Genomic DNA, 25,003 nt, shown 5'->3' on the forward strand with positions numbered 1-25,003 from the left:
AAGAGTTGGGTGTCTTTGCTCCTCAGGGCTACTGTCTGTCCCAAGGGGAAGATGTGATGGAGACTCCAGATTCTTTCTCCCCCAGTCAGTGTTCCACTGGCCTTGCCCTCTACTGCCATCACAGTGCCTGCAGCCAAAGGCTGGGACTGCCCAAGGAATCTCCTGTAAGGTGCATGTACCCTAGAGAGCTGTGCTTGCCTCTTGCTGCAGCACAAAGACAAAAGGAGGGGGAGAAAGACTATACCCCCTGACCCACAACCCAAATGTCTAGTATATCCTTAGGGAAAAATGTAAAGACTGCAGGTTGCAAAAGCAGTATATACAGACAAGACAGGTAGTGATTCTATAGCATCTTACTACGCTGATGGACTGTGACTGTAATGGGGTATGTGGGGGGGACTTGATAATGGGGGGAGTCTAGTAACCATAATGTTGTTCAAGTAATTGTACATTAATGACATCAAAATAAAAAAATTTAAAAAAAAAAGACTGCAGGTTGCTCAAACTTTTATTCCATCCCCTGCACAGACCTTGGAATGGGTAGAGAGATGAGTGGCTAATCCATCCTATAACCTCTGACACAGCCCCATTTTAACCTAAGTGGGAGCTCTGAAGAATCTATGTACATATGCAGAATTCCCTGGGCCACGGGAGGGTGTGCCTCCACTATACTCTATCATTCAGAACAGCTAATCTATTACATATCATGCACATCTATTACACTAATCCATATTCTACAGATAACCCATTAGATTCCCCAGGTCTTTTCCAATTACACCAAATTACTTCTATCTAATGACTCATCACCATCCCTTGCTATTGCTTAGGGAACCAGGAAGGCATCAGGCTAGTCCTCCTTCAGTGAAAATATCTCTAGGATATAAAAATTTGGGAGCTCTTTACAGCCCTGTGGAAAAAGCTGGTCTGCTAGGGAGAGACAGAAAGAAGCTGACCCAGAAAGAAGAGTGAAAGTGAGGATGGCAAGAAAGTCCTGGCAGAACTGAAGGACCTGGATTGTGTTACTCCTCAAGTCTCACTGTTTCTGTGCCCATCCTGCTGCTTGGTTGTTCAGTTTCCTTGGATTCCATGAGCTCATAATCTTCAACTAAATTCTCTCTTCATCTTAAATTAAATTCCCTCCTTCACGAAGCATATCACTCAACATAAAACTGCCATTATACAGAAAGTCTAACACCTTATATTATTATCACATTACTGAGATATTACAGCTGGGATCAAACTGACAAGGGCATTTCTTTCACGTCTTGTGCACCATGTTACCTACATTGCCCTCCAAATTTCACTGATGGGTCTGTAAGGTTGGGTCAGGCACTGGCTGCTTCCAGTGGCACAGGCAGCATGCCAGAGAGGTAAGCCAACAGCACAAAGAACGCCTAGCTTCAGTCCTGTGGCCGACGGTTCAGAGGTGGAGATGGGCACTCTTTGACCATGCACATGACTCTTCCCTGCTTGCACAAAAGGAAAACAGCAAAGGTGTCCAAGTAAGAGATCCCAGTGAACAGTAATGAGTACTTAGTCTGACTTCAGTCTCCTTAAATGGAGCCAAGAATGGCTAGAGGAACCATTATAGTGTACACGGAAAGCTCAGCAGAATAATTGTGAAGTAGCAATCTGGTTTCTTCTCAGCCATAAACTTCTCTTCCATACCTAGGAATCCTTTTTGGTGAAGAATATATTGACCACATGTATTACTTATCACACATCTGATGCTTTATGCCCCTCTTAAGGACAATTTGTTTCACTTTGGAAAAATTTTTAAGTACATCTCCTAAGTTTAGTGTTTAATTCTTGAAATCCTAGAGGTCTAAAAGATAAGGTTTTGCTAGAGGGAATAGAAATTAAGTGATTCCAAGTAGAGACTTGGAATAAAACAGCTCCATATGTGAGTCTTTACTTTACTATTGGGTAACTGTATGGCCTTGGGATAACTAATACCTCTAAATATTATTCTCATCATCTGTAAAATAGGGACAATAATAACACCTATATTTTCTTTGTTAGGATTAAATTAAATCATATATTCCAAAAATATAAGTCATTTGATTATTAATGAAAAAATAGAAGAAAACCTGTTTCTTTACTTTGTTCTTCACATAATGAATTAAAACATTTTAACATTTTTCACTGTACAGTGGAGGGGTATCTATGCAATTTCTTGTGAAAATGTAATGATTTTTAACTCTGTTCAACTAAGAGTATTATACTAATCAGTGATTTCCAGGAGCTGGCTTAACTATCTATGTTTAAATAGTAGCTCCAAAATCATCAGTCTTTGACAAATTCTTAGAACTAACGTTAAGTTTGTAAAAATGAACAATATCTTGATTAAGTCATTAGCATTCACCCCTTTCTAGTTTGCCATTCTACATAAATCAAAGTTGTAATTGGTTTCTTAGTGTTGAAAGGTTGATGCTTCCAATAACAGACTTGGGTATGTAAAAGAGAAGGAAATGCACTTTCAGAAAAAGCATGAAAGAGGAGTGACAGTGTTAATGGGATGCTATAAGGTTTTGAATGGGCAAAAGCAGAAGTAAATATTAGTGAATAAAGACAAACTGTTATTATTATGTTTTCACATCTTTAAAATACAAATACAGGACGACACGTGATATAATTGCAACAGCACATCTATTTCAGATTTCGGAAAGACAAAATGAACAGTAACTAGCATCTACGGGAACCTGAAGGCTGCTGCAGTGATCTTGGTAAGAAGTCAAGTGAACCTGGATGAATATGGTAGCTGAAAGAAGCCTATAAAAACGTGGGGTTACATGAAAGACCAACCAAAAGGACATAGAAAATATATGCCTATAACTCATAATGCAAATATGACTTTCAGATGTCACACCTTGATTCCTGAGAAAACTGGTAATATGGAAAAGGTTGAGAGGAAAAGATATGTTTGGGAGTTTTATTTTTGTTGTCATTGTCTTCGTTCATGGTGATGGACAGGAAACAAAAGCAAGAGATGATGCATAAAGGAGGGAGTCTGAGAAGTTTGTTGCTTTTTTGAAGGAGGGCTATAGAACTCAACCCACCATCTGACTCAGCAAGGAAGTTGTCATATGATGGAGCCTTTGGGAAGAGAATAAAAGAAAATAATTACTTGAGATAAATCAAAACCTCAGCCTTGCACAAATGTAAATTCTAAATGGTTACGGCATCTGTGGCGTAGCAGCTTCAAGCCAAAATATTAAAAATCAACACTGATCCAGAGGCCTGAAATGCCTAGGCCCCAGGGGCAGTAAATGCAAAATTGTTCGATGGGGCACAAAGGATTCTGACAGAGAAATCCATCAGAAATGATAAGCTACATAAGGAAACAAAACAGCATAGACACAGAAGATGCAAAAACAGGGGAAGTGGAAACCCAAAATTCAAGGTTTTAAGACATTATGAAAAATATCATATAATAAGTATGCTCAAAACAACTAAAGAGACAGAAGGAATAGAAACAAAATTAAAGGATCCACACATTGTGAAAAATGATTACACAAATTTGGAAAAGGGCCAAAAGAAGTGTTTTTAAAAATAAAAGCACTAAAATTTCAAAAAAAAGAAATGAATGGATTAAATGGCACATTAGATTCTGCTAAAGAAATATTTTGTGAAGTAGAAGATAAAATTCAGTTATTATCTATCCCTGTAAATGAAATCAATAACAAAAACAGTAACAACACAAATGTATCTTTTCCCCTCAAATTTCTGGTATCACCAATTTCTCAGGAATGAAGGTGTGACACATGAAAGTCATACTTTTTATTACTGGGGCTGGGGGCCCAATGTATTACAAAGCAAACATGAAAGAAATAAAATATGGGCATAAATATGCCTTACCTAAAGTCAAGTTACCTAAAGCAAGTTGCTTAACTATAGTGAATATTAAAGACTAAATTTAAAATGGTGCTATTTGTCTTCAAATTTGGGACACTTGAGGAGAGTTTTATTCATCTAGATTTTCAATAGAGGCATTTAGGGAAGTTTGAATACCTTCTGTCATCTCAATAAGTTTTCCTGTAGTATCAAAGTATAAAGGCATTCCATTAACTTTGTAACTGCATTCAAAGTGTGGTCACATTTACAAAAAAAAAAAAGCCATTATAGCTTCTAGAAATCCAAAGAAATATTCAAATAAATTTGGTATTGTGGCTCAATTCCATGTTGTGCTTCCTGCTGTATCTTTTGAACTTAAGGGCAAACTTAGAAACAGGTAATGGAAAGAATGTGAATAGAATCCATAGAGTTTATTTGATTTCTTTGTCTTGGGATCATGAAGAGTATAGAAATAAGTGGGTTTTATTTCCAGACTGATGATATGAATCTGCAGATAAAATACTTGAAGCTCCTTAGCTCCAGTAAATAGAATTATCTCCTTCTCCTCTTCCCTTCTTTCAATTCTTCTATACATTAGCTTTAAAATCTACCTTTCAGAACTTCCACTCTGGTCTGTCCACCAGAGCCATAAAGCATAAACTGAACCCTGATTTCATGTATATGGCAGGCTATTAGATATTAAGAGAGTGCTATCATTCATGTCACCTGTAAATCTTTATCCCTCAAGTTAAGTGCCCTTAGTGAAGAAGACCACATCATTAATTTTAAAAAGTCTTTGCTTCCCAACAGGGACATGGGAGAATTCAGTCAGCCACAAAAGCAAAACTGCATAGAAAATACATTAAGTGGAAGGTAGATATGAACTAGGTCATACTGCATTATTATTATCAAGCTATTCAATCACAAATTGACATTAAATTAATATTGGTCAGCATTAATGTATACCAAATACTATATTTACACCCAAGACAAAAATGGAAAGTGAAACTAATTAGCTGAAATGGAAATTAATAACAATAAATGTTCAAAGTAGTAAGAATGCTCCTTTAAGAATGAGCCTAGGATTTTGTTCATTTGCTGGTTTAAGACTGAGTTATTCTTTAGGAGAATTAAAGACTTAAAAAACATTAATGTTCAAGCTACTGGAAGGTTTGGTTTGCCTAGGGCTTGGACATGCCTGGGTTTGTTTGTAGAATTCATGGGTTCAGCTCCCAGGGCTCCAAGTTTTCGTGGGCCTGGGGAGTCTCCTGGGAAAGAACTCTTCCAAAGAAGAGCTGGTGAGCCATAAAGCCAGAGCCAAGTCTCATCCTAGGTCTCAGGGCTGCAAGAGAAGAACAAGAAATCAAACAAACGAACTAAAAATTGTTCACTACCCTCTCTGTTAGAAGAGGTCCAGGGCAGATGACATCCTGGGTCCTCTGGAATCTCTGTGACAGAGTGCTGTGCTGGGGGAAGGTGCTGGATGCTGGCCTCATTTGAAGTTACTGTGGCACCAGCTGTTCAATCAAGGAGAAATGAGGTCTGACCCAGAAAAATACTTTTTCCTTTAAATATGACTCTTCAAGCTTGGAGGGAAAAAAAAATGAAAAAAGGTTGGGAAAATACTGGTCCAACTGGGAAGAAAGGATCACAATAAATAAGAATTAAGCCCATGAGACTTGAAACTCATGAAGATGACAGAGGAGCAGTTGTCCCCTCTTGATTAAAACCAAATATAAGAGACTACAGAGATGTGGATATGGTCCTTTCTATACTCTTGATGAGTGCTGTGGTTTTTCCTGGGCCCCACTCTATCCCCTGATCTAGTGAGGACCTTAGCCAAGTTCTTGTTCAAGACTTGAACAAACTATATTAGCTCCCAAAGAAACTTCAGGTAGTTTTCTAGACACTGCTTTGGCCCACACCTGAACAATCCCACTTATTTTTTAATGCCTTAATTTCTTTTTCATGATCATGAAAAATAATACAAGTTTCTCTAAAGAAAATATCTTAGACACATAAATTTATTATTCAGTTCTAGCATCAAGACTATATCTTACAAACATTGATTCTTAGGTAACATATAAATTAATGAGTGATTGAATGAATGAACAAACAAATAAATGAGTAAATTAATAAGGGAACACTCCCAAGGCACATGTCAGGAAATAGATCATTTTCATTTCATGAAGTTTCAGATTGAATCAGGAAAAACAGAATTGTAGATTTCCATGTCTGCCATGACTCAATGTACAGCTTTGGGAAAAACCTTGTAATTTCTCCATACTTCAGTTTCTCACCCTATAAAAGGAATATATTGCTTGAAATTTAATTCCCTGACAGCAGTGAAAGTTTTGATTCAACATTTATAAAATGTTTTTTAGCTTCCCTGATTAATAGGCAATATACTGTGGTAGTTGTATAATACAGTTTCCAAAAATTATAAAGGTAACTGGTCAAGTCTGATGTAAAGTAATACTTTACTTGAGAAATAAATACCAGTCATATTTATTACTTCTCCATTCCATGGGCTAAGTAATAAAAATTACTTCGAACAGAAAAGTATCAAATTAATATTCAAGCCAGTTGAAGTGTTATCATCCAGGCTTACCTATGTTTGGGGGAAGGGGAGTTGTTTTGTTTTTCCAGGCTGCTCCACATGTTTATATGGTAAAGTCAGGAATGTTGGGCATGGTTTTGAAGGCCTCTAGCGTATTCATTGGTTTCTGGCATTGTAATGCACTCTACTCTTATAACCATAAAAGTACTCATGAGTGCTTCTGGAAATATATAACAAATCCTTAATCAATTTAAGAGTGTTTTAACTGCATACATGAAATTTCTTGGGAGGAAAATGTTAGCTATTCTATACACACATAGTACTTAAGTTAGCAAGCGAGTTCCTTCTCAAAGGCACAAAGCAGTCTCCCCATAGTAATATAATTTTCAGTTTTATGTGCATAAGTCCTATTGAATCCCTTAGAATAACAGGAAATTCAGCAGGAAAAAAAACCCCACAAAAGTTGATAGCCATATTTATCTAGTGCTGGAGGAATAAGTCAGCTATTTTGAGTTGGATTACTCTTTTAAAGCAAAAGATAACTATGAGAGGTTAAATAAAATCTTTATTAACCAGAAACTGTAAGAACCAAATATTCTACCTATAATCTTCCAAATATAAGACTCTAACAATAAAGCCAACTGATAGTATACTTCATTTTAAACTTTATGTAACACCTTATTTTCAGGACTTGAGTGGCAATTTTCTGGATTTTGATACATTAATTTTCACAACAGATTATACTTTTCAGATTTACAAATTAGTACACTGATAAGACACAGCTGATATTTTGATATACAATAATACTTATCAACACATTCAGATAGAGGAACTTCATCTATAATGATACAATGTCTAAACCTTTCACTTCAGTGTTTAAAAGCTATAGAAATAAATAAGAGGTGCTTAGAACTCTGCCTGGCACATGGTTGGCTCAGTAGAATAATAATATCTACTTATTCATAAATTCTCCTCAACAATATCAAAGCCACTTCTAATAACTCTTATAAATATTTTATGGCGCTAAGTGAAAACACATCATGAATATGAAATACACTGATTTTTTTCTTCTTAACAATTAGCTTAAGAACTATGAATATATGTAATAATTATTCATGAAACTGAATCATAACAATTTTAGGTGAAGTGTTAACTATATGTAATATATTTGTAATTAGTAGAATATGTAATTAATAGAACTATTAGTGAATTCTTCCACTTACTATATGAATCTCACTGAATTTACTACTACAAACCTTCATATTAACTAAAGCACAAATAATTACAATGTTCAACTAAGCATAAAATTTTGTACTTGGCTTTTATGAAAAAGATGCAGGCATCATCATAGAGATGCAAGGTGTTATGACCTTTTTGGAAAGTATTTTGGCAACATCTATGCACATACTCTTGCACCTATTCATCCTACATAAAGAATTTTATCTTCAGGAATTTTTGGCAAATATACAGAGAGATATGTAAAAATCATCACTGTAGTGCTCTTTGTAATAGTAAGAACCTGCAAACAACTTAAATATACACTAAAAAGCAGAGAGGTATATTATAGGATATCTAATGCAAATATTAAATAGAAGTACCCAAGATCATAGGTACTGATGTGCCAAAGTATTCAAGATACAGCCAAATCAAAAGCAAGTTTTAAGACAACTGATGATCTGTTTTGGCATAAAATGTAAAATAAAAATAAATTACATTCTCATACAGTTCCTATACTTACACATTTATAGGAAAAACACATCTGAAAGGAAGCAACACTGAATGAAGTACAACTTATTCAAATTTGTGGAATGTGGATGAAATGAATAAAATGAGGAAGACCCACTTTTTACTCTAAGTATACCTGTATTTTTCAACTTTAAGTAAAGTATAACATACCTACAGCAAACTATGCAAATCAGAAGTAGACAGCTCATAAGTTTTTATAAAATAAATATCTCCATGTCCCCGGCAATCAGATGTGGATAAAGGGCATTATCAGCATTCCAGAAGCCACACTTTTCCCCTTCCAGACACTCTCCTCAAAGGTAACTCCTATCATATCTGTTGTAATAAGTTACACAATGTACAGATTTACTTTTGTTTAAAAAAAAGATTGATTTTTTTTAAAAAACCTTGCTTCAACAGCATGATGGTCCCCTTTTTTTCTGAACACTAAATATATTCAGCAGTTTAGTCAAAGATATCAATTCAAAATATATGAGAATTTCCAATGTCCTTCCTGTGTGAACTCAGCTATTCCCTACAACTCCATGAGGTGAGCACTATTATTATACCTGGTTAACACACACTGGAACTATGATTTACAGCAATTCAGTAACTTCCCCAAGGTTATACTGCTGAGGAGTGGCAGTGGGGACTGGATTTACACAAAGACCGTCTCATTTCAACATTTGCAACTCCTTGTCAGACACCAACAAAGAAAAATAAAGGCAGAAAAATGGGAGAACTGAGAGTACTAGGGTGTATCCAGCACGAGTTTCTTTTCAGCTTCCTTTAGAATAAATCCCTCAGTGTCCCCAATCCAGCATCCATCTGCAAAATGGAGAATTAGGCTAAATTTCTCTTCTGATCTGATGATCTGATAAATGTTGTGAGCTACTAAAACGTAGCACAAATATGCTTCAATTACAGTGTAGTTCATCACTGCATTCAGAAATGACTCACACAAGGAAATAAAACCACAATTTCTGAAACTATTGGAAACAATAATTTTAATTTAATGTTATTCTTGGACACAGGAGGCGTTTTTTTCCCCCTAAATAAGCAAGTTGGTGGTTCTGAAGGGTCTTGCTCATCTTTTTGTGGAAAATGCCTAAAAACAAACCACTACAAACTAAACAAAAAATGTTCCTTCCTCAATTGTGCCTGAAAACAGACTTAATTTCTTTCACCAAAATACCACATATACTTTTGACATATACATCTGAGATTTTTGGTGCCCATATTTTGAAACATTGACATAAACAAATACAGAACATGCTCCTTCTCAAATGAAATCCATAATTCTGAGGATTAAATAATCTTCAAAGTAACATGAAATGTATCTCCACAGAAAGCAACCAGGGGCCAGAATTGGTTTCTGGAGAAAACTGGAAGTAGAAAGACCATAAACCTTGACTAGAATCTGTCTTTTTAATTCCAGTTTATTCAAAATACCAATTCATGGTGTACACGTCTTTTCTTCTGCAAGAAAAAATAAAATAAAACCTTAGTAACAAATGAAACTTCAAATAATAAAAAATAATCAATAAATTTGTTTCCATGACTATAAGCAAAAGACAAGCTGTTTCCAAATGTAAACAGGATTCATTCTTTGTAGTTGCCTGGCTTTGGATGTATGTCCTTTGAATAGCCTGGAATAGTGCAGTTAGTGAATTTCCACCAATATGCCCAGGCACTGGGGCTACAGAGCAGGGAACAATCTGATCTCTCCCCTCAGTGAGTTCAGAATCTCTCTAGAAGAGAGGCTCACATATAATTAGCCCTAGCACAATGTGCTGTTATACTAATAGCCCAAATAAGGTGCTATGGTATTACTGAGAGAAAAGAATAAATTCTGCCTGAGCCTTAGGGAAGGCTTCCCAGAAGAGGTGACATTTGAGCTAAGCCTTGAAAGATGAGTAGATTTTTTTGTCCACATAGGCAGCAAAAGAGTAAGAAGCAAGTAGGTTAAGGGAGTTGGGCTGGCAGAGGACAAGGATGGTGAGAATATTCCGGGGTGAGAAGAGGAAGTGCCTAATTATATTTATGCCAGAAAGCATTCATAAAAATAAGCAACACTTACATTAGGATCCACTGTACAAAGAATCAACCTGAGAAAGTAGATACATAACCACTTCTCTGGGGAGGTGCTGGTCCTGATTTATGAGCCCAAGAAGTGTTCGTTTGGAAAAACAAAACCTCTGGCTTGCTGGCTATTCTCCAATGACTAAAGGGCTACCAGGCTTCCTGCTCAATGTCAGGCATAAAGAGCCTGGATAGACTTGAGGTTTGCTATGCCTTCTTTGGACTTCCTGTCAACACATGGAGCAGAACTCTCCTCCACTGTCTGAAAACTCCTGATTTAAGCCCATGACTCACCCCCCTCTCCACTCCTCTTGAATGGCCCCCACCTGTCATTGGGTTGCCCAGTACCCACTTCATCTCTCTGCTAACAAGAAGCTGTGTGGGGGTTTTTCTCTTCTTAGAAAACAGACTTTTTGGTCGCATTTAGTATACTGTCTTTATAGCCACTTTTCCCTCTTAAGAGCACATTTCAAAAATAAAGCATAAATCAAAGGAGAGGCAAGAGAGAGACAGACAGAAAGTGAACTTGTTTTCAAGTATCTCCTGCCTGCTTGAGCATCAGTTAGTAAATGATGTGAAATCCCTAGGTCAGTCGACTACTCTTAAGTAACATGATTACCTGCCAATCAAAATAAAACCACTAAATTAGACAATACATATATGTGGAATTTCAAGTATCTTTGCTATTACTAGTGATATCAAAAGAAATTCTCTATGGTTTAGACCTCATGAGTATTAGTAGTATAAATCATATATTTATAATGTTACTCATTTAATTTCTTCCTTCAAAATAATTTTCACATTCAACCCCCACAGAGCTCATGTAGGCAAAGTTATCCTCTCACTTTAATATAGTATGTCTCCATTCTGTTCCTTTCAGGTATTTTTGAAACATCTATCACAACTGGGCAGAAGCCAGACTACAGTTGCATTTACTTACAGTTAACTGTATATCAGTTCATAAAGAAAATGTATGTCAAGAATAAACCTACAGAATTAGAACAGTCTGGATTTGGTAATTCATCAAATAAGTTTTTAGATGCAATATTTTCATTTTACTTTATTCATACTGTGCAAATGTTAATAAGCTCAAGCTCCTGAAATTGTGGTGCAAACTGAAAGCTAAAGCATAACTTCATTTGAAAAATTATCATTACAAAGGAACAAATGATTTCACTGATAAGTATTTTACTCTTAGTCAATTCTGATTATAAGTAAGTTGACTAAATAAAGTAAAATTTTCTTATTACTGAATATTTCTATGGAAAAATACAAGTCATTATCATTATTAAAAATGAATCAGAAATGTCTACTAACAAGTAACAGTAAAAATAATAGAAAGAAAACATATATAGATGATTTAAATAAATACTACTTCCTGCATTCTTTCCTAGGTATTATGTTTCCCCAGTCATATATTATTCCCAGAAAAGGAAAATCTGCTGAAGATAATCATTTGGTGTAAAGCTTACCTGTAAATCCCCTCTATGTAAAGTTTATCTATCAACACAGAGACCAATAAGAGTTGTTTGATTTTGTGTTTAAACTTAGGAGGAAGGTATGAACATTCTCTACACTTGACTGAAAATAGAACAATCTTCTCATGCAGATGCCTGGGAATCTTTTGACTATATCAAGTGATGGTAAGATCTACATTGGTTATGGGTTCTGAACTGGGGGTTTTCAGAGGACATCTGGCAATGTCTGGAGACACTGTCATTACTCAGGGGATGGTGCGTTAGCTTTCACTCTAACAGGTAGAGACTACGAATGTTATTAAACACTACGAAGCACAACACAGCCATACACCAACCCCCAACAAAGAATTATCCAGCCCAAATGTCGGTAATAAAAGCTTGAGAAGTCCTGGTCTGAGTGTATTGAAAAATTTAGGCACAGCATCAATGTTAGTGTCCTGTCTTTTATAGAGATACATCTGGCAGAAGTTTCAAATTAGCGTTAAGAATAGGACGTTAATAATTAACATTTTAACTTCCTTCCCTCCCGCAGCCCCATTCTGCCATATGGTCATTATATTTAAATTGAAGGACCAAGTGATAAATTCTAGAAATAAAGGTGTTTATAAGTTCCTACTGTCTCTGCAAAGATCAGAATCATAGAAATATTTAAAGTTATCTTTTAAAAAGTTTACAGATTTCATCAAGCCCACTGTGAACTGAAAATTATACAAATTCTTATCATTGGTACCTTTAGGCTGGGAAAAAAAACTGAGAAAACTTAAACACTGGCTGTAAAGTAAGGGTACCATTATAGCATGTGCTTATAATTGTTTAGGGTAATTGAGGAAGCGAGGAACCACACAGATCAAAGCCTTATAAAATCTAGGTTACTGAGTGTGGAAGTATCTGTTAAAAGAAATGCTGTGCAACATAAATGGACAAAGCTGAGTTTCAAGCACCTCTGATGTTCTCTTCAGGCTCCAAATACAGCCTCAGATTTACCAAGATCACCCCAGAGTATCAAATTTGTTCTTGGACCACAGGGGATTCAACTTATGGTCCCCAGTCTATGACCCCAAGAAGGACTTACAACTCTAAGAAGCTCTGTAACATTCTGGGTAATGTAATGAAGGGTATACACAATCGTAATCACAATAGCTAATACTTGTATCAGACACTATTTTAAATACTTCATATAGTTAATAATTGAATTCTCGTAAGTACCCCATGAAGTATGTTCTGCTAAATGTGAAAAAAAACTGAAGCAAAACCAGTTGAAGTAAGATGCTCATCACTGTAGTCTTAATGTCAGAGCGGGGGTTTAAACCCAAGCAGCTTGGCTCCATCTTCTTTGTACTTAACCATTATGCTAGAAGAATTGGGTCCCTGAGATCTCAAGTGATATAAAACACCCATATCCCCAGAGGTCTTTAGGATCCTTGTATTATCCACTAGATCACTGACTTCTCCGTGGTCATATGGGAAATAATACATTTCTACATCCATACACACGCATATAGAAATACACACACACACACACACACACACACAAGCTGGCCCTGGATTCATAGCTGCAATTCTACTGGATTAACCCCAAAAATCCCTGAGGTTGTTCTTAAGGCTGTCCAGCCTGTATTGATCACAGCTGTTCCCCCTGTTCCCAGCCTCAGTAGCATACCCAGTGCTACCACCACTCCTCCCCATTTCCTATATGTATTCTCTCAACAGTTGACTGACCACTACTTACCAGGTCATAGTGATGACAAATATTGGTAACCACTTTAGTAAATTCTCAGTCTAGTGCAGGATTTAAACTCCTATAATCTATTACATTTCAACACGGCAAGTGCTAGGCTAAAGGTAGAAACTGGGTGCTTTGGCAGTAAGGAGGGAAAAACACATCCCACTCAACCTCTGGAGATCAGAGGAACTTACAGGAGGAAGTAACATTTCATTTCTTCAGTCTTGAAAAAGAAGTAGGAAAGAAATTTCAGAGGAGAGATGCCTTCTAGATAGAAAGAACCACATGCACAAAGAAACGAAGTGCAATTGGCCAGGGTGTGTTTGAGAAGTGCTATTGTCCACTGGGCTGGAGAAGAGATTTCCTGGGTGGGTGGTGAGAGATGACATATGGCAGCCTGAGCACACATCCCACTGTGAGGGGTCCTGTACTCCCTGTGAGGGACTGTGGAATTTGTCCTCTAGGCAACAGGAATTTTTTTTTTTTTAAGAATTTTAACTCAAGGAGGGACCTGAAAAGAATTGTGAACAAATGCACTTGAACATCATAGGGATGGGGAGGGAACATTCTTGGAGCCAGCATGGTCCAGAATGGTCCCCCGGGAGAGGCACTAAAGAGATCATAACTATACTTTCTATGACAAAGACAGTATGACTAAGTGAGTATAGGACAAGTGTCCACCTAAAGCTAATGTGATAATCTGAGGATTAAACCTGTGACCTTGGTTACCATGGTTGACTCACTTATGCTAACCATTCCTTGTGAATGGCATATGCCAAGAAAAAGTCAAACTTATTTTAATAGAAGACTAAAAGTCCTCAAGTCTTCAAAATTATACAGATTATAAAACACCTATTCGTCTCTAGTTTTTGCATGTCTTTAGCAACACTGATAAGGAAAAAACATTTCAAAAGCATGTACATGTACTCAGAACTTTGCTAAATATTTTCAAGAATAAGTCTTTAAAAACTAAAGTCAGCAATTAAGGAGGCAAAACAGATGTAAATTAAAAATCTTCGGCCAACTAAGCAACATAAAACAGTAGCATCATTTTAACACCTCAAAGTTCATGTAAAATTGCTGTTCTTGACAAAGAATAGAACTTACTGAGGTTTGTGTTCTTAAGTCACCTACTAGAAGCAAAGTTTGAGATTACAGAAAACCTGCAAAAGGAAATTTGAACATAACACCCACTTAGTGATTAAATTTGGCTAGAATTACTTGAGTCATAATCATACATGACTATACATTTGCACTAAAATATAAAATTTTGAGTGAGAAGGATTAGGTAATTCAAGAATATGTTGACTCTCCCAAGTCATCATCACTTTCAACAAACTGGACCATTAAGTTAGAAACATTCAATCTCTTACCCAGAACAGCCCGAGCTTTTCAAAATCTTTAACTTTAGGGAGTGTAGAGTCAGAGGTGCAATGTAATGACTATATCACTCTGCAGGGTGTATGCAAAAGTCTGTAACTTGTGCATATGACCTTATGGGGAATAAGGACTGCCAGTAGGTGATACACCTACTTGATTTATGACACAATTTCAAATTTAATGCTATTAATTTATGACATAACTTCAAATTTAATGCTATTGCTTTTGTGAGTAGAATTTAAACTTAATGGCATAGGAATATCAATTTGTTATGACTTAATTGCATCCTTCCACAAAAAATGTCCCTTTCATTTTAAAAAGAAAGGAGAGAATAACAGAAACAATCATAATTTACATGCAAATCTATGGTCCCCTCAACTTATGCCACTGCTGATGTTTCTTCATAAAGTCTTTAAAGGAAAAAAGATGCTCTAATAAAACAAACCGTTGCATGTACAAATTCTGTCTGCCTCATTCAAAACTGTAGCTCTATGTGGGAAACATTTTGACTATTTTTATTGTCTCAATACTAAACTGAAATAAAGTTCCCTATTGGTGAATAAAAACATTCAAGTATACTAAGGTGAAAAGACTTACCTCCTGCCAATGTATTACATGGCAGATACCTTGTGGTATTTGAGAGAAGCTTGCTTGTTTGTCTGTTTTGTGTTTCAGTGGATGACAACTAACATACTACCACAGGTATAGCGAATTGACCCCTTTCGTCAGAAGGCTCAATCAGTTCTGCAGTGATTCTCACACACACTCGAGACCCTTACAGAGACTTCAGGAGGTGGCGGTGTTTGGAGGGCAGTACTGGTAAGTGATTGACAAGCCACTCATGTCCTTCTTCCCGCAGAATGGTGAGGAGTTCTCTAGTGGGCACAGTGTCAATTTTCACTTGAATAAAGGGGTTTGTGGCTAAACATATAAATTACTAAATAATGAAAACCACTATTTCAGTGAAAAAAATACATGAGCATTATGAAACAGATTAACAGCAAAACAAAAGTATATACTTAGAGAAAGCATTAAAAATGCAAAGTCTGATGTCCGTGTATACTGAAAGTATTTCCAAACATGGGTGATCCCATTATAATTTAAACTTGGCTCCCGAAATTCATTTGCAGTCCTAATTAGTTGGTTAAACATAAAAGTGCAGATCTGAGATTCACAACCAGCATTCAGGTTTAAAACAACAGCAAAATAAAACGACTTTAAAATTGATAACCAAGGGATAAAGGCTTGAAAAACAAAGGAAAATTTTACATTTAAGTTAAATATTAAAAAGAGCTGATCATAAGTTTTTGATGTTTGGGAGTATTCTAGAGTAAGTTTCTCCAGATTTAGTCATTTGCCACAAACCTTCATGATTTTTGGCTATTTTAGCCAAGCACTTGTTCACTGTTACTTAATATGTTTTTTAAATAGGCGAATTAAATTTTTTTTACTTCAATACTTTGTTGGTCTCTTCTCAAACAATATTATCCATGAAATTATGGGTTTATAAAATTTAACATATTTTTATAACATCCTTAGAAATGAATACGTAACTAAAATAAATGTTTGGGTGTGCCTAAAATGACCTCCGATATGACTGGTGGGAGTGAAGTGCTTAAGGATAAGGGATTGGGGTCAGACTACAGAGTGGGGATCCTGGCTCCATTCCACTGCATGACTGGGTCTCAGTTTCCTCAGCTGTAAGGTGAGAATAATAAAAGTACCTAATTTATGGCACAGTTGATAAGATTAAACTACTTAATCCATATTATTTGCATAAAGTAAATTCTCAATAAATGTCAGCTATGATGTTGTGATTATGATTAATGATCATGATGATGACTTAGGAATGTTACAACTGTACAAAAACTAAGCCACCACTTTATTTTAAAATACACTTTAAGATATGAAACTATTTAAGAAAATATACATTAGATATGAAATGTCAGGATGGCTAGTCAATATTGGTTTAATGCAACTTCACTTTGAAAGTATTCAACTATGATCACGGCTATCAGACTTTGCCTAAAATCTTCCATCTTAAAAGGAAATCTACCTGTAAAAAAATATTAAAAAAATGCTAGCATGATAGTATAGGTCTTTCTTCCATGGTCCTAAAGAACTTGAAAATAAATTTACTTAGTGTAGATAAATAAAAGCTCTAAAAGTACGAATGTGTTGTATTAAAATGTTTCAATATGGAGGGAAAAAGTAAGAATTCCAGACATTTTAATATGGTGTTATTCTTCATCAGCCACGCACTGAAATCTCAGGGTGAGAAAAGGGCCAGACCAATGCTGAAAGGTTTCAAGTATCAAACTACACTGTTATGTCAGTGCCCTATGATCAATTAGCACCTTTCAATGACAGAAAAGGTTACAATGAGACTCAGAGGTGTGCTTTCTAAAACTGTTTTAAACCGCTATATAAATGTGGTTTTGATAACTCAAAATGGTTTCTATTTTTAAATTAATCCATTTCATCTTTTTCTGGAAGAGGGGGGAAGTTAAAGGAGTAAGGGTACTGGTATTCATTTTCAGTACCACTCTACTGATAAAAACATGGATAGGGACATGGTAAGAATCACAAACTTCAAGAATAAAATGGTGCATCATTGAGGCGTAAACGAATGTGCAGTGCCACAAGCAATACTAGGGGACAGTAATGTTTACAAAGTCTTCAAAGCTCTTAAAAGCAATCAAAGTTGCTTGTGCTGCTTTTGAATATGTGATTCTTGTTTATTTTCTTCCACTCAAGTTCAAACTAAATTGACTTCAAGTTTGGCTCTTTGTACAACTTAATGAATATTCAGCTTCCCCACATTAAAACGCACCTAATTGCAAAATGCAGTAGTACACACACTGCAGTTAAATACACTATTGCATCTTAACTATCTCTAAAACAAATGACTGAAGATCATGTCACTCCTTAGTTTACGGAGAAAAATTCATGAGAGAAGCAGGTACACTGTAACACCATTCCATTGCTCCCAGTGTTGATTTTATTCACTTAGTAACCAATGTAATAAAATCTCCCAATTGTATTTCTGAATACAATTAGTTTAAGATATGCTACAGGTAGACACATTTTAAGAGTTTAGAATATGTAAAAATAATATCCATTTGAAAAAGAAACTGTCGTGATTATATTCTCACTGAAAAAATAACAAGGTGTCTGCTTTGTTCAGCTCTTCAATGAGAGGATTCAAAACCTCTTCCACTTTTGATAACATGCTGTTCTGTTTGTTTCTTAAATGAGTGATCTGAAATATTTACAACCAGACAGTACCTAATTTTAGGTTTTAAGTGCTTTAACAGCTCCATGAAATATGATCAGCAGCTGCAATACAGAACTATAGTGAATAAACTCCTTATAAAGGGGGGCCTGTTTTTACTGAATGTTCAGTGTTCCTACATTTACCTAGTAGGAAAAAAAAAAAGAAGAATGACAAAACCTAATAAATACTTGGACTCTTAAATTACTTAACACTTCACTAAATCTCACAAAGGATTATCTCCCCTCTTCTTGAATTCTATATAAAAAAGTATGAGGCTCCACTGGGTGAAGTAAGTTTAATATTATTATTTGAAAATTAGAGTATGAACTTTCCAACATCCTAACTATTTGTAACAATAGTTAGGGTTTTTCTACCATTCTATTTTTCTAAAAATCATGGAAAACTTAATTCCAGTGCATACATCTTTTAAAAAATGAAATACCAAGCCACATAAATATATTTTTAGACACAGCATCAGTCATTTAGAGCTTGCAACAGAGACTGAAAGCAGGAAGCTAGACACTCTATTTCCCATGGCTATGTAAAATTTATTTACACCCCAAATGACAACATAAATAAAAAGAAAGCTCTTAGAAATGGCGAACTTTTTTCTTTTTTTCCAACTCAAAGAGATTTTTTAAAAGAAAAAATAAATTACAGCAAAATGACAAACTACTCAACTGCCAGTCTCCCCTCAAAAAAGAAACTTTCATGCAAAGACAATTTTTTCCAACTAGCTTCTAAAAACCCTCTACAATGCAGCATCTGTATTTCTTAATAAGAATAATGATGGTCTTTGAACCAATTTCTTTTTATACAAATCTTAGTGTTTTTTTTAATTTTTAAACTTAACCATATTATTGAAAGTAAACATAAGTTATGAATATGTACATATACATAAAGCTTTTGACTTTGTAAAGGAGAATTAAGTTTCTTATATCCAATAAAACAGTAATAAAAAGAGCATAATAAAGTAAATCGTTTTATTTAAATTATAATTGTCAAAGAACCTCTAATTATGATGGTCTTAAATGTTGAAGCATACTATTTTCAGGTAATTGACAAAGGAAAACATGCTTGTGAAAACCACATTCATTTTAGACCTCCACTTATTCTGAAAGACAAGGATATTTCCCTAATAATAAGAAAAAAGGGACAGTTTTCAGATAATCTAATTATATTGCTTTCAGATTTGTAACTGTCAAAGTAACTTTCTTGAACAGTCATTTCTAAAAATTGGTTTAACTCTGAAAGGCTTACAAGGTTTAATCAAGTGGAACAAACTATTTTTATGGTTTATAATAACAATAAAAATGGATGTGTTGTATCTGCATTTGGTATTGATGCCATAAAAATCAGATTCTGGCAGTCCTGCTCCACACAAAACATTTGTCTCTTGTTACTAACTGCATCTTATTTTTTGTGATAACGTTATTTAAAAAAAAATACAAAATACCCTTGAATGCAGTCTCCTAAAACGCTCCATACCATGTATCAAATATTTTATTTTAGGATTCTCTCCCCGCCCCCTTGCCTAATTTGTGGTTCTTCAGCTCTAAGCTGGCCAGAAATATTGGGGGGGAAAAAAGAGGCAATGTTTCTGTTTAAAACTAAGTTCTATCCGGGAAAGATTATCAAGTACAATCCTTCTCCTGATAAGATTTTAAAAATAAAAATAAAAACAACCAACAACAACAAAAAACCAACTTCAACCTTTAATACTGTCAATCACCTACGTGTAAATGAAATTTCAGAAGCTGTAGGAGAGTCTGCGGTTGTTAAAGGCTCTCGCTTAAGTCCCGCAGGAGCCCGCACTGAAGCTGACAAACGCCGGAGCGTGCAAAGAGTGGCCACCGGTGAGAAGAGAAACAAAATGCCATATTCAGAAGATATGCTGCGTTCCATCAATTACATTGATCCCAGGGTGCCAAGCCAAAAGCGGTAAGGGAGAAAGAAAACTGTTAAGTATGAGCTCTTAATGTGAAACCTAACCTGTTGGTTCTCTTAGGTATCAGATTTTGGAAGTGTCTGTAATGACAGCCAGGAAAGCAAATTAATGGCCAACGGCCCACTGGGTTTGAACACGAGACTCCTGTTACCTCCTCACAGATCAAGTACACAGCACACACGCACACGGAGGTGCTCCACGTGGAACTGCTCTGAAACCAAAACACACGCCCCGTCGCTCTTCTGCACCCTGGCAGAAGGAGCCGAGGGCCCTCACCCTTCTCACTGCCCGCGGGTTAAGATTCATGAATGACTCTGCCCGCTCTGCACCTCCGGGCAGAGGAGCGGGGGGCAAAGGGGAGAAGCCCGTCTCCCAAGAACACCCTCCTAGACGCACTCACCCCAAGTATAAACCCCACCAGCCTTCAAGGGGACAGGAAACAGAGGTGGTGGTGAGGGGCGACACTGCACCCCAACTACGGAAGAGATGACAGAAACTGAGCTCTCTCCGGTTTCGCCATAGCTCAGCCATGCGACTCGGTCCGCAAATTCTCTCACAGCTCCAAACTCTTCGGAATAATATTTACAAAGTAAGAAACATCTTTAAAGTGCTACTCAACGGAAGTTCTGGCTTCTGTGCGGCGCAAAATAAAACGTGCAAACACCCGGTCTACTTCTAAATTACGCTTAAAGAGGCTAAAACAGCGAGCCGTTTCAAAAACCGCAGCTACCCCAGACCCAGACCCGGCAGGCTTTGCAACAAGAGAAAACCTGCTCTCCCCAGCCAGGTCCCTTCGCTGGGAGAAGTTATAATCCCTCCATGGCATCCGCGTCCCGGGCCAATGAACGCGACTGCTCTGACAAGGCGCCTCTAGTTTCACGGACCCTGGCAAACTGCAGGAGACATTCGGTCCACGCCATAGAAAAACTATTAAAGGAGGACGGCCGTTGTTTAAAAGGCCGGTTTGTGCCTCGAGATTCCAACACATGCACTGAACGTACACACGCACCCAACACCGCGAAATCCCCGGGCGTCTGGGGCCCGCCCTGGGGCCTGGGTCAGCATCCTTGCGGCTGGCTTATCTAGGGGGTCATCACAAAGTAACAAATGTCACAGGAAGGATGTAGGGTGGATGCCGGAGCGCGAGCCTCTGCGAGGCTGGAGAGAAGGACAGGTAGCGAGCGGCGCACCTCGCCGGGTGCCGGCTGCGCGCCTGCCCCGCGGGAGACCAGCAGGCCCAGAGGGGACCCTCAGGATGCGGGGGCCGGGGGGGACGCCCTCCCGGGCAGAGGGCACCCCTGCGGCCGGAGCAGCCGGGCCTCCGCCTCCGAGCGCCGCCTGGGACTCCGGCGCCGACACAACGTCCCGCCGCGCGTCCGCGGTCCCCAGCGCTCCGGCCCCCGGCGGCGCGGCGCGCACTTGGCCCACAGAATCTGCAGGCTCCCTCAAGCCCAGACCCCGCGGCCCCGCGGCCGGGGGTCGGAAGACGGGACACTCACCTCCCGCCGCGCGGACCGCCTCGGGATCCCGAGGTTCGAGTGCCCGTCCCAGCCGCGGATCCGTGCCTCTGTATTTAGGTATTTACTCTCGCTCCTTCCAGTGCCGAAGTCTCCCCTCCGCGCTGTGCCTCTGGCGAAAACAGGACATCCCCTTCGGCCACCCCCCAACAAATAGCGTCCACGAGTGGGGGAGAAGCGGGGCGGGGGGAGCGGCTCCGAGGGGGAGGAGGAAAAGAGGGCAGCCAAACTGGGGCTGAGGACTGGCAGGGAGGAGAAGAAAAGAGAGCTCGCGCGCGGCCACCGCAGTCCTCACTCCCCAGCTTTTGCCGAAGCTCTGTCCCCGTCTGAAAGGAGAGCGACAACTTCACGTGGGCTCCAAGTTCTGCGCGGAAGCCGGGCGCGGCGGAGCGTGCGCCGCGCGGCGGGCAGCCTCGCACTTGCGCGCGGGGTTGGGGGCGGGGGACGCCGCCGCCGGCTCCCGCGGCCACTGGGGGCCGCCGGGGACCTCGGGGCCGGCAGCGGGGGGCAGCGGCGAGCGGGGTCCACTCCTTTTTATTCGCGCTCGGGTGACTGCCTGTTGTCATCGTTTGCGATCCCGCTTGGGGGCCGCGCGGGGCCCTGGGCGTCCCCCGTGGCTCCGCGGTAATCTTAGCGCCCTCCGCGCCGCCCCAACCCCGCCCCCACCGGCCTGGCGCCGACCGCGGCCACCCTCCCTCCCGAGGCTGAGGGAACCGCTGTTGGTTCCCCACCTGCTTCTGCGGGGCAGCCCACGAGTTGCCTTCTAACTCTGTCGCTACCCGCGCCCAGTGTAGGCCGCTGCGGGCCTCCTGCTGGACTCTTTCCACTTACCCCAAGGGAGGAGACAGAAGGGACTTCGCTGCTTGGAGCAACATAAAATAAAAACCAACCCACGCCAGACGGGGAGTTTCTCCGAAGGGAAGAAATACCCTTTTCCTTGAAGATATATGCTAGGAACAAGTAAGCAGCCTGGGGATAGGCCGCGCTGGGAAGGCCTGGGCCCTTTCCAACGCTGGGCGCAGGTTAGAGGCGTCCCTCCTGGACACCCAAAGGTCAGGCAGCAAAGATTGACTCCCAAGGCGGCGTCAGAGGTTCCCCAGGCACACTGCTGAAGTGACATTTCATGATGTGCACATGGATTATAAACCCACATAGAATTTAATATTCTATATGTGTACATGTGTGTTTCACAAGAGGCTGCCGCAAAGCAGTCAATAAACAATACATAAATTTTGTGTCCATTTAACCACTTCTTCCTAAAACCTACTGCCTATTTTAGGAGCATCTTCTTTAACTGCCACATAGATTATAAGTGTTGTAATTTGCTGAATGTCAGACATTATACTAGTCACTTATGGTATATATGAGTTCATTTAATTTTCACAACTCCATGGTCTTTATTCTAGGTTTGTTATTTAAACCGGTATAAGTGGCCAGGAAACTGAGGCCCAAAGAAACCCAAGTAACTTTCTGGAAGACAAACGATATGGTGTCTAACAACAAAGTCTATGATTCAGGAAGCAGCCCCCCACACTACCTTAGATGTAGCATGAAGACAGCAAGTTAACCAGTAGAAATTATTCCCATTCAAAGAAAATGGAGTTTTAATATATTGCCATCTAAGTTATATTCTGTAAAAGTTCAGAAAAAGACTTCCTTCTCTTCTTCAGCTTGGTTTTATGCAACTGACATGAACACTGTCAAGTTCAAAGGCAAAACCAACATTGAAACTTGTAATTATAGTTCATTTTTTAATTAGTCGGATTTTATCTGCTGTTATTAACAGGCAATAGAAAAGGTGAAGTAACTTTAGACTGATAAAGGCACTCATTTCTGCTCTCACCACTCACTGGGTGGTATTCTTCCCAGCAGATTTATTTTGGAGGGCTTAGATGCCCCCCAGGCATAATGTTCCCTTTTCTGGTTTTTGAGGTAGGAAGGGTTCCAGTGGTGGATTTGGTGCAAAGAGGATTTGAAACATGCTCTAGAGCACATTCTGGCCTGAAGATACCAGTTAATATGCACTTAAGATGGAAATATCAGTGGGCAGATTTGATTGACTCTGAAGACCTTATTTCCCCTCATTTTACAAGTGAGAAAAGTAAGGGCTCAGAATTTTTAGCAACTTCGTAGTAAATGGCAAACCTAAGATTTAAAATCCCGAAGACCCTTCTTAGCCACTGTGATCCTGTTATTATTATTAGTGGTCACAGAAAAATAGGAATAATGTTTAATACAGTGTATATGTTTCAGGCCAAATATGCAATTTTAATGTTTTATAAAAATCATTCAGTGTCAAAGAATGCTCAGTGATTAGAGCAAATATCATGCAAAAATTAAGTCCAATACTGAATTTAATGCTCTCTTCCTAAGGCCACAAAATTTTGAATTTCATTTTGGTGTAAAAGATTATGTGTTAGTTTCACCTATAACAAAGGTGGGAAGATGCATAATTTGGATATAATAAAAATTCATACTTTAGCACAGCATATTCTCATATACATTATTTTTTTAGAATATTTATTTACTTCCTTCTAAAATCAGATTTTCAGCAATATTTACCTTGTGTTCAAATTACTTTGTTCCCACATTTTTCATACATCTGCCTAAGAATGCATTTGAGAAGTTATCCAAAAACCCCAAATTATATCACAATTGTATCACAATTATTCAATCTCTTACTATTACCTTCGAATCCATCTGGTCTTATATATATATATATATATATATATATATATATATATATATATATATATATATACATATGTTACAGGAATACCAATAGGAGTCATCTAAGATGTTGTATTTTCAGTCCACATTTGAAATAAGTTGAACACAGTAAACAAAGAATTTTAAGGTTGTATAGCAAAAATGTATTGCTTGTTTAAACAAGGCATTATTTCCAGCATTTCTATTGAAAACCACTTTTGTAATGATTGCTGTGTCACCAGTAATATTATTAGCTTGCCATTTTTCTTTAAATAAACTATTTTTATTAAATAAATTTACCTGACAAAGGAAATGTTTTATTATCTTCCTAAGTGGAAAACCAATACAATTTGCCATAAAGAGAAGATGATCTTGCAAATGAATCTGTATTATAGAATCAAAAATTATTTATACCACCTAAAATTACCTCACATAGGAATTTAAGAAACACTGATTTAAAGAATTACATTACTTATATTCCTTAGCTTTTCCAAAACATACATTCAAAACTTTTATTTCCATTGCTGTAGAGAAATGTTGAGTCCAAGATACTTGATATGCTATTTTTAAGTCTCAGGTCCTACTTGCTAGATCGGATCTTGCCTGATTTATGAATTGCTTAATAAAGCAAATTAGATCTTCAAGAAAAGACTTATTGGTTTGAAAATTCTGGTTTTATTGTATTATTGATTTCTTTGCCTAAAATATACTTGAAGTATCTGAACTTGAGGTGTCTTTTTATTAATTTATTTTTTATTATTTTTCTTACC

The 25,003-nt window shown here is 38.0% G+C and overlaps 1 protein-coding gene across 13 annotated transcripts in view; it reads right to left on the bottom strand.

Moving 5' to 3' along the window:
- Nucleotides 1-25,003, bottom strand: part of EYA4 (EYA transcriptional coactivator and phosphatase 4) — a 288,859-nt gene that overhangs the window by 230,816 nt on the left and 33,040 nt on the right. For 6 of the 13 annotated variants that reach the window (XM_036903760.2, XM_036903757.2, XM_036903753.2 and 3 more), the window contains exon 1: nt 21,507-22,001. The exons of 1 other annotated variant lie outside the window; for it this stretch is intronic. The gene's annotated coding sequence lies outside the window, so the exon portion shown is untranslated. Of the gene's footprint in view, nt 1-20,407; nt 20,513-21,506; nt 22,002-25,003 lie in introns of those variants that run through there. 6 more of the 13 variants (XM_036903752.2, XM_036903755.2, XM_036903761.2 and 3 more) reach the window with 6 other exon arrangements.

The sequence above is a fragment of the Manis pentadactyla genome, chromosome 12 (genome assembly GCF_030020395.1).
Source record: "Manis pentadactyla isolate mManPen7 chromosome 12, mManPen7.hap1, whole genome shotgun sequence".
Classification (NCBI taxonomy): Eukaryota; Metazoa; Chordata; class Mammalia; order Pholidota; family Manidae; genus Manis; species Manis pentadactyla.